Below are 12851 nucleotides of genomic sequence, written 5' to 3' on the forward strand. Positions count from 1 at the left end.
AATGTCATCAAAGTCTGTGTGCACACACGGGCCCCCACCTTAAATGTCACAGAGGACAATACTTGAAGGCTGAAAGCCATAAAACATCCCCGTAACAGAGACAAAATGTTTCACAATCACTCCATTAAAAGCTGTGAGGAGAGACGGACGAGCAGACGTTGGCTGTCTCTCTGGTGTGACGCAGGGCTGAACACAGGACACTCCTCCCTGCAAGGAATGCAGCTGCTCTAAGAAAATGTTGTTCTTTAATTAAACTATCTCTGCGGTGCACTTTCAAGACGTGGGGGGGGGGGGGGGGGGGGGGGGGGGTTTTGAAACATCTACGGGTGGATCTGTGCTAAAAGTTGCTAACAATGCATCTTAAATGCTTGTGTTTACTGAAATAGCTAAATAGTGTGCACTATTGTTGTGGGTCTAAAAAAAGTACAGCTGACTTCATTTCAGGAGATCCGCCTGGGAAGACCTGGAACCGAACAATATCAGCTCTGTGTTGGTTATCCTCCAGAGTCCAGCCTGCATGTCTGCTGCAGACACCCAAGATAAGCTGCATCCCTTAAACACATAATCAACCATTGACCCTGACATTTATCATAATATTTTTTACATAATATAGCCTCCCTGTATTATTCCAAGCATACTAACGTATGCAAATATGGATATCTGACCACTGCACACAGCAACAATCAGACTAAACTGGAAGGAACTTCCACTCAGTATCTTATTTTGGGGCAGAGACATGCAGACTTTGTAGAAACAATTTTACTCACAACCTTTAAAAAATTGCATATAATCAAGCTTAATTTAGAAAATGATAATTGATTCATTAAATTAAAATTGTTGTTTTTAATTAACCTGAAAGAGCCCAGACATCAGTGCAACATAAAAATGGGTTTAGTCCACTTGGTTTGGTGTTTCCTAGATTATTTAATTTTTCAGGAAAAAATGGGTTAAAATAAGCAATCAATCTATTTTTTTTAATTTCAGACAATATGTGTTTTTTAGATGAAATCATTTTTATTTTGAAAGTTGCGTTTTTTCAACGTTTTTTTCCACAACAAAACGATTTTTTAAAATGATTTCAAACAATTTTCTACTGAATTAGTTGTAAACTTGTGATGGAAATTAATCCGTGGAGTATTTTGCCAGCGATATACTTGCAACAAAAGGTAGGCTAGCCTACACATAGTTTTATTTTATGTTATTCTTTAAGCATGATCTATAAAAGTAGGCTACTTTTGAGGAAACCATTGAACCTTTTTACAACTTTTTGGATGTGATTTTCTAATAGGAGTTTCTGATCTGTCCTTTGCAGGATCCTTCAGCTGCGGCTCTGCCTTCGCGATGCTCATGCTGTGGATGCGCGTCGCTCCTCTCCACTGCGCGCCTTCAGCCGCTTTTACCGGACCGGAGTGGTCATTCCTTCTGTTCAGGTTCGGCTGCAGACGGAGTAGAGTCGATGCTCTCCGCGGGGAAGATGTGGCTTTTTGGGGAGGGACGGGGACGGGAGGGATGGGGGGGGGGGGGGCTCCTGCGCTTCCTGCTGCAGGCGCTAGGTGGCGATATGAAGGAGGACGGACTCTCTGGTCCACCTGCGCGCGCACAGGCCGGCTCCACGGCGCGCGCTTTCAACACTGAGGGACAGAAAATGAGGAGGACGTTTTACATCTAAAAGTTCAATCAAGTTCTGACAATTTTATCTGTCAAAAAAGTAGAGAAAAAAAACTAGGTACGGTGTGGTGTTTATGGGAAACTGAGTGAAAAACGTCATTAGGACTCAAGATTTCCAATTGGCTGTGTGAAAGAGACTTAACACCAATTGTCCTGCTGGTCACCTCGCAGGACAAAATGCAAATGCGCAGGTCTATAGGGCCTGGTGCGGGAAAGCCATTGATTTGAGATGAATACAGTGGCTACTCTCAGACCCTTCACGGTTATTAGGACTAATAGAGACACATAAAATAGTGAGAAAGAAGCAGAGATCCCCACAAACGCTCCAAAAGGCTCGCTACTCCACAGGCCTCTTGGAGAGTTTGGCTTGCAATTTGCATTCCTTTGTGTGACAACTTGTAATCCTCCCCTCAGCATGCCAAGAAACACACAACAGATTTATTGTCCCAGTCAACAAATCGTTTAGGTCATCCCTTACCTATTACTGCCTAATGCACTGGGAGCCCCCACCCGTGCAACTCCTCATCTCAGCACCGGACACTTGGAAAGGCAGACCCCTGAAACGGCCGGGGCCTCAAGGCCCTGGCGCTTTGTTGGCCCCTGCTCTATTCAGACGCCATAATTCAGGAGTTGCAGTTTCTGCTTGGGAGGTTGGGAGGGACTGAACCTGTGGCTGAGTTTGGTGTCGAACTGCTGCAGGGCCACACAAGCTGTGCAGAGTTCTCTGCTTTCGTCAGATCAGAGCGCTCCAGGTGACATCTCTCTGCAGCTTCACATGAAAATGATGAGAATATAACACTTTCCTGAGAGTTTAATTCTGAAAATTATAATGTTATTTGTTAATGTTGTGAAACAGCAAATGTGCTGAACCGCTCTCTTTCAGGCATGTGCACTTCACAGCACAACAGAGGACTCAGCCTTTCTTTATGGTCATCAGTGCAGCTATAATTACAACGAGGAGACAATCTGCTCTAAGAAAAAAAACTGTTTTTTCTTTGGTCCAAACCTTTAAGATAAGATTAAAATAAAACACAGACATGACATTTTGAAAGTGACAATGCTCATTCTTAATTTATTTGAGAACTTCTAAATTATCTTTCAAAACTCTATTGCTGCTTTCAAAGATTGTTTAACATTTCTTCCTGTCTTTTTGTCAAAGACACTTTGATTGAATGAAATTTTAGGATTTAAACGTTTGATTACCAACATTTTGGTTTTCTAATTCTGTCCTGCAGCGGCCGTCCTGGACTTCTTTCTGAGTCTTTGAGCGAAAATGTGACCATAGCCACTCAAAAACTCACCAAAATTTGCATGAGCCCAGTAAATATCAAGCAAATATCAAGTAATCAAGTAAATATGAATTTTGACAAAGTGACCCCCCCCCCCCCCACACACACACACACACAGGAGGAAATGATGACATCACAGCAGGAGACAACCTTTAAAAAATAAATGGAGAGAAAGTCTCTGATGGGGCTCAAAAAATAATTTCTAAATCCACGAATAAAACCAAAACACACGTGTCAAACATATCTAAAGGATATTTTTAAAATTATTATGGGATGGCCACAGGACCTACTGTACAACTTGGCCGCCACGTTGTGGCAAAACCCTTTGTTTGAATGATCTTGATGAAATTTCACACACACCGCCAGGCGAAGTCCACAACCACAACAAAAGTTTTGTTGACCTTTGACCTCAGGGAGAGGTTGCGATCCTAAATTTTTCAAAAAGCCTTTAGTCACCTTTAGTACCAACTGCAAATTTAATCTATCTATCGCCTCCTAACTGCTAGAGCCTCGGGAAGCTACTTTGGGGAAAGAATGTCAGAAAATTAACCTTGTAGATTTGGTGTGGCGACTTCGGAAAAGTGGCATTTCCCAGTTGATCTTTCCCTGTACCGGAACATTGAGAACATTTAATACATGAATCGTTGGATCAAGCTGAAAGAAACAATATAATATGAGCAGGAGCAGAAGGGTACAGTAAAGGGGGCGGGTCAAAGGGGGTGGGGGTGGCGGCGAAGGGGCCCATTTGCTTGCTGCTTTAATTTGTATGAATCTTTATTAATTTATTAGACAGGTAGGTGTCAAAGAAAAAGGAGCATCTCCAGCACATTGAAAAACAGCCCTTTGGTGGAAATCTGCAGGCCCGCTGAAATGACGCTCTGTTGTTAATTTATTCTGTCAAATTGAATTTTCTGTGGAAGTGGGGAGCAGCAATAAAGAGGCTGGCTTTGGATGCATGTTTGCAGTTCCACTTGGCAGACGAAGCAACAAGCCTTCATGGTTTGTGCTGCAGCCATCCAGTCTGAGGCGGAAGTTTTGAACTTTTCCTCTTTTGAGTTTTGCAAATGTGCAATGTTTTAACCTATATAACAATTCTTGAAAGAAAGTTATCCAGAAGCTTTTTGTTAAGATGCAAAACTGCACTAAATGTTTGAAAATACAGTGTATATTAGCTTAAAATGTAAAAAAGTCAATTAAAAAGATGAAACATCCCGAGATCGGAACAACAGTGTCCTGTTTGGAAAAAAATGAGGGTCTCAATTAAAGCCATCTCCCTGGAGGCAAATGTGCAGCCAGAATGACCTAAGCTGCATGAATTTGGTCTGAATACATTTGTCTGGCTGCACGGCTTCTTGCACACATGCCCCTGGTTAGCTCCTCTCCTTTTGTGAGACTTCCCACAGATTCCCTGGTAACTCAATCTGTCCACAATCAATACGCCGCCCCAAGCCTACTGCATAAATACATTATTCAGGTGTTTGGAAAAGGCCGACTCTGTGGAGCTGCTTTTATAAAAAAATCTCATCAGAGGAACAAACCGGATGCAAAAGCAGGACATCGCCCTGCTGTTTGCTAAAACTGGATGAAGAAAGATACGCAGAGCAAGAAAAATAAGCTCACATAAGCTCCACAAGTTTCCAGTCTTGATAATAGTGGCAGTAAAGTCTATTTCACTGAGGCAGACTGTGTGGTGGCAGGGAAGCAGGTGGTTTTCATGCTGGTTGAAGGGGTCCCACTGTGGATTTAAGGACACGGTCCATCATTCCAGGTTTCCCATTCTACAGCCCTCGCCTCACTTCCTCTTGCCTCTCCTCTTCTTCCTCCTCCCTCCTCCTCTTGGGCTTTTGATCAAAGCTGGCCTCTCTGCCACAGTTGCCCATCGGGGGGCTCCTCACTCTCACCTACAACAACACCGCCTGCTGGGCGTCCTTCTCTGATGCACACATGGCCACAAACATACGGGGGCCAAAACCAAAGATCCCACACACAGATTCCCACGCGGTTCACGCCTCCCATCTTTCTGCTGCAGATACCTTTAATTACTGAGAAAACAGCGCTGTCACCACAAAATAGATCAAGTTGTTATCATTTTTTCTTTTTACCTACACAGAGAAACTATATTTTAGACTGCTTGCAAAGACCTACAACCTTGCTTTCATACATTTAAGGTATTTTACTAGGTTTGAAGTTGTTTTAACTTCTACACCTTTCTAAGTTTTTCTCCAAATTGGAGATATTGTGTGTTTTTTTTTATCTCATTAGGATCTAGAAATAAGGAAATTATTATCAAAACGAGTCAAAATCCTTTTGCTCCAAACACCAGACAATAGAAAAACCTGACTTGAGACTCAGAAAACACACATTTCCTAATTTAAGAAATGTTTTAAACACATTTTATTAAACAGAATTACTTTTTAACATGGAGAAACCAAATTAAATCTCTTAGTTTTTAACATTAATCTCAGCTGTTTTGAAGACCATGACAAGAAGTTTGTTAATGCACGACCTCCTCAGAAAAACTGTTGCTGCCGTCTAATAAGTATATTTGCTCTCTTTATTTATTTATTTTTTATTACTGAAGCTTCATAACCAAAGTGATATGAGAAGATACGTAAGGCTAAATGGCTGACGAAGTGTGCATTATTACTTTTTAACGCACGCCGTGGAAGCCTGAACCGTCCAACGCAAAGCGTTAAAAAGTAATAATGCACACTTCGAAGGCCATTAACCCGCTTATACGATGGCCACTTACAAAAGCAATACATATTAACCAGTTTTTAGTCCTTAATTCTTTTTATTTTCTCCAATTTGGATTGCTTTTCTCACAAAAAGCAGAATTTTTGTTACATGGTGCGGCGCACCACCGCTGCAGTCAAAATTCGGCGATATATAACATTTAAGCTAGGTGACCGGAACTTCTTTTTTCACCATGCGGTTATCACTGTGGTTTATCACTTTTTAATGTACACCCAGCAGCCAATCAGAATCGAGTATTCACCCAGACCATGGTATAAATTTCGATATTTCATCATCATCTTCTAAACCCGTGTTGCCCTTTTCGGGTCACAGGGCTGCCGGAGCCTATCCCGGCCACTCGTGGGCAAAGGCTGGGGACATGGTGGACAGGTCGCCACAATCACACACCCATGCACACTCACACTTACACCTAGGGAGAACTTAGAGTGAAGCATGTTTTCGGACGGTGGGAGGAAGTCGGAGTTCCTGGAGAGAACCCACGGATGCACGGGGAGAACATGCAAACTCCACATAGAAAGGTCCCCCGTTGATGTCCTGGTTCAGCCGGGACTCGAACCGGAACCTTTCAATTTTCAGGCTGATCTATCTGATCAAGGATAAGACATGAGAAAAACAATGTATATGATAATATTTTACCTTTGGCACACGAAAAAAAATCTGTTTTAAAAAGAAGTTGTTTTCGCAAGTTCTTTTCCTACCCGGAAGTATGACACCTCGATGTCTGAGGCTCCACCTTTCTCTCCTTGTAGGTGCCGCCCATTTCATGACGTCAACCTAGAACAGACCTCTGCAGCGTTAGGCCCGCAAAAACAAACAAACATCCAAATTTCTGTAAAGATGGATGTGCATATAAAAGGAAAGCGTTTAGCCGATCACCGCTAGCTCCACTGGGAAAGTGGGTGTGTCTGTTAGCCTGGGGGCGGGGCAGGCAGCCCTTTGAGTAAAAGCGACTTGCTGCATAATGAACTGAACCTTTTACTACTTTCTCGTCATTTTTCTTTTTAGATTAGTGTTCTTTTAGGCTATCTCTTATTGCAGTGATTCATTCGTGTTACTGCAGACAACAATGATGGATTCAAAGAACAGACAATGATCTAAATGGGAAAACCCATTATGCAATGGGAGCTGCATTTTCTACATCAAAACAGACACCAGAACAAACAAGCAGCGCAGCTTGCTTACATGTGTTAACACTGTCTATGCTTCCACCTGTAAGCTTTTATCTGAAGGCCTGGTGCCCAACTTACTTCCTCCTCTAACTTGACCTCAAAATTCCTCTCATTTAGCATGTGTACTTCCAATTATACACAAAAGAAACACTTTGGTTTGTTTTCCGGAGGTTCTGAAAGTACTTCAGTGCAGGATCTTTGTAAATTCTCGTGTCTCACTTTTTTCACAGAAACAAATGTTTGTTGATGTCTTCTGTCGGTCTTCAAAAAGTTTGTTTTTTCCCTCCGAAAATCTATTGCTCTTCTTCAGAGCTGGATGTAATCCTGTTGAAACATCTGGTGATGACTCAGGCCGTATCTCAGATGCAGATCACATGTGAGTCATTATCCTGAGGTTGGCCTTTCCTGGGCAAATTGGACTTTGTATATTTTCAGACAGTCCCATGCATATACATGGGACCCGGCTGTGATGACACTTGGGTCCGATGAAAGTGTTTCCAGTGTTTGTGTTCCAGTTCAAAGGGCTCGATAGGAAACGGCGCTGATGATGCGACGCAGGAAGCACCTTGGGCCAATCCTCTCTATCCTCACCTGCGTAACTGAGCCCCAAAGGCCCCGCAGCTCAGTTACTGCAGTTCCTTTTAACAGAGGAGGTTTTTAACTCATTAAGCATCAATTAGAGTGTTGTCTGCTCAGTGATGACGAGGTTAACCATGTGTGGAAGGCTTTTCCTTCCCAAACGCAGACGAAAAGGAGATGTTTCACAATTGGAACAAGAAATAACCCTTCAATGCAACATCGTTAATGGTCTTGAGCTTGTGTGTGTGGAGGGAGCAGGAACAACTACTTGACAACTTAAAATATCTCATTTTTATGCAGCAGCATGGTTTTATTATTGACGTATAGCATTTGACTCCAACTGAACTTGTTGAGTGAACTTTAACAAAATTGTTTTTCATTTTTTAGAAAAAAGATTTTGGGAAATTCCATCAAATTCAATGGAAAAAAATGGAAAAACATCAGAAAAACAGAAAAAATAAAATATTGAAAGGGTTTAGAAACGTACGGTAGGGAGCAAATCACATCAGCAAATCATTCAACCCAAAAACATTTTAAAGATCACGATGACAATTAAAAAGCAAAACAAACATTTAAGAAAGCACTACATTTTATAAAGCAAAATAAAATAGCAGACACCCAAACTTAAAAAACAAACAAAAAAGGAATGTTAAGACTCCACATCCTAAAAACCAAGTTTACTCTGTTCTCAGGAAAAAGGGAAGAAGTGTAGATTTCTAATAAATTCATTAATTTACAGGTTTGGTTATGTTTTTGTTTGAAATTAATGAAGGACTAAATAAACAGTATTCTTCTGTTTTTACGATTTGTCCCTTTTTAATGCTTTATTATTATTTTTTTACCTCAAGTTCCTTTTTTTCATTTTAGTTTTCTATTTGTGTTTTCTAATTTAAAAGTCAATTTTTTTCAACTAAACTGCATTTTTATGCTCTTCAAAAGCTCTAATCGAAATCATAATCATCTGAAAGAATTTTTCAATTTGAAATCAAACCAAATATTTCAAATTTCCCTCTAAAACTCGTCCCTGATAGGAAAGACAGGAAAAAATAAATACTTTCAGGGCCATTTTATTCACTGAAGTTTGGTTTTCATACAGTTCTCTACATTTTTCTTTAAAGCTCTTTCTAATGGAGTTTAAACTCAATTTTAAAATCTACATTAGCAGGGTTTGTTTTCATAAAACTTTAATAAAAGTCATATTTTTTTTAACAAAAGCATAAGACTACAAACCTTTTCATCTCTTACAGTGACATGAAAATGTGGACTTTAACAGACTACCGTAAAGAAAAAACGAAAACTGGAGAAATGCGTTCACCTTTTGCTGGCTGAACCGTCACAACAGCTGCAGGGACTTGAACTCTTTGGTTTTCCCTCATACTTCACTTCTTTTTCTGGTTTTATGGGTTTCATTCCTAATGAGTGAGCTCAGTCTTGACCTGACATGCAGGTTAAACTACTGTACGCTCGTGAATTCTTTCTTAAAACCTGACCCAAGTCAAGTTGAGTTATGCCTCTGATGGTCTCAGCTGAAGGTAGCCCACACGCCCTGCACAGGGCTCTCTGTGTGTCATTTCCTTCCCACTGACCCCTGCTGTTGGCATAAAAAAAGAAGAAAAGTGAAGGTAGAAGAGAAAAACTGCATTTTATTAGGGTCACGCGTGCATTTGACAGGTAAGAGTAGAGATAAATGGTGAGTTTTATGGTAGATTGTACGGATTTCTCAGCTTTTATAGGAAACTTAAATTAGCAGCTCAATAAAATTCAGCATCAGCTTTGCCGAAACAGTTTTTTTTATAGAATTTTGGCTTTTTTTGGTAAAACGTCAACTGGTTGAGCTCACCAAAAGCCATTTCATATTTATTCCTGGCATGAGCACATACTTGATCATTTCCCAAACTATTTTTGAGCCGTCGTTCAAATCAGACCTGCTTTAACTGCAAAAACATAAAATCTAACCAAAATGTATGTCTAGTTTCTAGTTTAATATTAATGACCTTATAACACTTGACACAGGGCAATAACCTTCGAGCTATACTTTTTATTTAGATGGAAAGACTTGTTTTAAGACAATAAATCCTGAATCAATCTTTGTTGAGTCATTAGATCTGGAGGAAACCATCTTAATTTAAGCAAATATTAAAAAGTATAAATGTATTTAACAACAGCAGGACAAAAGTTTAAAGTAATTATATATTTTAAATATTTTTTGTAAGAAAAATGCATCTATAAACGTAAAATACTAGTCTTACTTTAGGAGAAAGGTCTTAAAAGGGTAATGTTTGTGTGTGTGTGTGTGTGTGTGTGCGGGGGGGGGGGGGGGGGGCGTTAACATAGCTTATTTAAAGATACAAAACTATTTTTGAGCAAAACATGCTTATTGAAAGACCAATTATTAAAGGATTTGACCTAAATAAGAGTGTTCAAAGCTAATTTCAAGTTTTTCTTTTGACTTAAAGAGCAGAGCATCACATCTTTTTAAAGAAATCTTCCCAAGAAGAAATTCTTCTGGTCCTATTGGCAGATTTTCCCCCTTAAGAATAATATGTATTCTATATCTTTTAACTTGCTTTGGAAGGACATTTTTTATCAGTTAATCAGAAATTCCCCTCTGATTTATTGGGCTATGGGTGATTTTTCTGTATTTGACACGTACAAAAGGCGCACCGGGTGTTTGGGCGCGGGAACGTTAACACATACCGGTAAAACGCGCGTGCTGGAGTGTGTTTTAAAAAAAGGCAGCGGGAGCAAAACTGAGTTGGTTGTGATTTTTTTTTTTATTTTTTCAGTCAACAAATCCATCAAAGTGCTCATCTTCTGTATCCAAACCAGTTTTTAGTACTTTATTCTTGGTATTTTTTTGGTTTGGATTGCTTTTTTCACAAAAAGCGGACTATTTGTTGGGTTGTGTTGAGTCTGTCTCGTTGCCCTTGCTCCTCATGAATGATGCCAGCTTTTTGGCACTTCGGAAGCAGTGCAAGCAGACACGTTAGCCTGAGCAACATAACTCGCCAAGCGCCTCCTCCCTCAACAATAAAAGCCGTGCCACGTTGTGCATATTGCTACTGAGCTGCTCCCGTTCTTCTCGACAGTGCGACTCACCGGGATGTCGGCACCTCGTCCATGTTGGTGATGTGGCTGGAGGTGTTTGTCGGCGATCTTTTTACTGCAGTGGGAGCGTAAGATGAACAGCTTTTCGTTGTAATCCACTGGAGGTCGCTGCAGCACCGTCATCCTCCCCCGTTCTCATTCTTCTACGTCCCACAACAACACATTAGGCGCACCGCCTCATAGGGCGCCCCCTACAGTTTGGAGAAAATTTAAGACTTTCAGGTGCGCCTTATGGTCGTGAAAATACGGTTCATAATTTTCTTCATATGTGTCCTCCATCATCAGAAAAAAAAACACCATTTTCACCAGAATGGGTCTTTAAGGACCAACTGACCGCCTCCTTATCCCCTCGTGTGTTACTGAATGCTGCCGTCCTCACAGCAGGTTCTTGTGATCTCAGACGCTTCTACGGCTCCACGTCCGGACATCACGTCTTCACAATGACCACGGCTTTCACAGCTTGCAAAACAAGCAAAGTGCCGAGCTCCCTAAGCATCTCATGTTGTGGGCAAATGGACACTTTCAGCAGAGATGGCTTTGAGGATTGCAGGGAGAAAGGACAGACGAATGGGGTCAGAGTGAAAAGATGAATGATCGGGTTAATGCCGAGCGGGCAGGTTAAGCACCGACCGCAAAACGTTTCCCACTCTTTAGGGAGCTAAGTGGGACAGGAGATAATTGATGTGAGGCAGAAGTTTTCATAAGCCCTGTGGCTTCCAAGGTATTTCTGCGAGTGTTACGTGAGACAGGAGGACAATGAAAAAGACACCATGGGAGTGAGGTTTACGAGGAGGAGTGACGGGCTGCGCGAAGACAGCAGGTCAAACGGAATGCCTCAGAGAACAGAAGACAACAGCCCAACACAAGTTGTTGCAACTGCTGCACATTACCGTCACTTCTGCAGGGCCGGTCCCCACGTGCACGTGTGGGCACACACCAGGACGTCCCACAGAATTCTGGCAACAACTCACGAGCCGAGGAGGGAATCCGAGGAACGGCACCGCAAGGAATTTCAGATATCTCAAGCAATCTTTCACTTTTCTCCAAGAGAAGGAATCTTAGCTCTTAACAGTTTTTTGGAAGGCCTTACCATGTGAGACTCATCCATCAACCAGCACTGCTCACACGCTCCTCTAAATCAGGGGGGCTGAAAAACAAGGACAAATACTTCTGTTTTACTGGTTGAGATGCAGCGGGTCACAGGTCAGCACTCAAACCAGCAGCCTTTTCCTGAAATATTACTCAGGAGCTCCACTTCTCTTCTGCTCTTCCTTTTATATCTCTAATCTCCACTTCACTGAATGTTTCTCCTGGCACTCGGCTCGCCTGTCTGTGTGCATCAACAAACAGAGGAGGAGAAAGCAGCAACTGTATTAACAGATGGCCAGAGTCAATAAAACACACACAAATCAGGCGCTGGACACATCTGTTGTACGTGGAGGCTGACTAATCTGTCTGTGTGGCTCAACAGGAGTGATGGAATCACAGCAGATTAGGGGGTTCAAGGCAGATCACCCAGGGGGGGGCGCAGCCAGTGTTGTAATGGAGATAAAGCACAATAGATATTGGGTGGGTGGGTGGTGGGGGTGGGCTGAAAAGAAAGAGCCAGAAATAAATACCACATAAAAACACACTAACATTCTTTACAGAACTTAACTTTATGGCCATGTTTTCGGCTAAATAGAAAGATCTCTCTCCCTCTGCTATATAATATTTTAAATATATATATATATATATATATATATTTAAAATATATAATTACTTTAAATAGCAAAAAGAAGATGTTAAAAAAACATCTTCTTGAGGCATTTTTCTCACGAAGAAGCTCATATATGAAGTCATATATGAGTATTTCTTTTTTTCAAATGGTTGTGAATCAGGAGTAGACAAAAAAAATGTCAGTTAAAAAAGGTGGTATTTATGACAGAAAATACCCAAAATAATGCTCTGGGCTCTCAGCTATTGGAGGGGAAAGGGGGGCGGGGCTGCTCGCTGCCAACAGTCCCAGACACAATTCAGGATTTCTCACGAAACTCTGCAGAAGAAGTCTTGGAGAACGAAGCAGGTTTGGGGATTTTTCGCTAAATACGGCATCATCACCATTAAAAGACCACTGGGGACACTTTGGAACTAGTTTAAAAGATGATCGTGGGGGAACTTAAAGCATGTACTTCCAACTCCAGTCCATGCAATTTACAGAGAATATTCTACAAATATTTATATATTATTTTGCAAAAAGAAGAAAAAGAAAAAAATGTGTCGCCCTCCCACTTAAATTAAG

The 12851-nt window shown here is 41.2% G+C and overlaps 1 long non-coding RNA gene across 1 annotated transcript; it reads right to left on the reverse strand.

Annotated features, from left to right (window-relative positions):
• Positions 1-1498: 1498 nt before the first annotated feature.
• On the reverse strand, positions 1499-12133 carry LOC105354014. The gene is made up of 5 exons (XR_002873212.1): positions 11661-12133; positions 10562-10761; positions 6413-6488; positions 2147-6300; positions 1499-1631 (listed from the first exon to the last, which is right to left on the reverse strand). It is a non-coding gene; the product is annotated as an uncharacterized LOC105354014 (long non-coding RNA).
• Between the last annotated feature and the right edge of the window lie 718 nt (positions 12134-12851).

The sequence above is a fragment of the Oryzias latipes genome, chromosome 4 (assembly GCF_002234675.1).
Source record: "Oryzias latipes chromosome 4, ASM223467v1".
Classification (NCBI taxonomy): Eukaryota; Metazoa; Chordata; class Actinopteri; order Beloniformes; family Adrianichthyidae; genus Oryzias; species Oryzias latipes.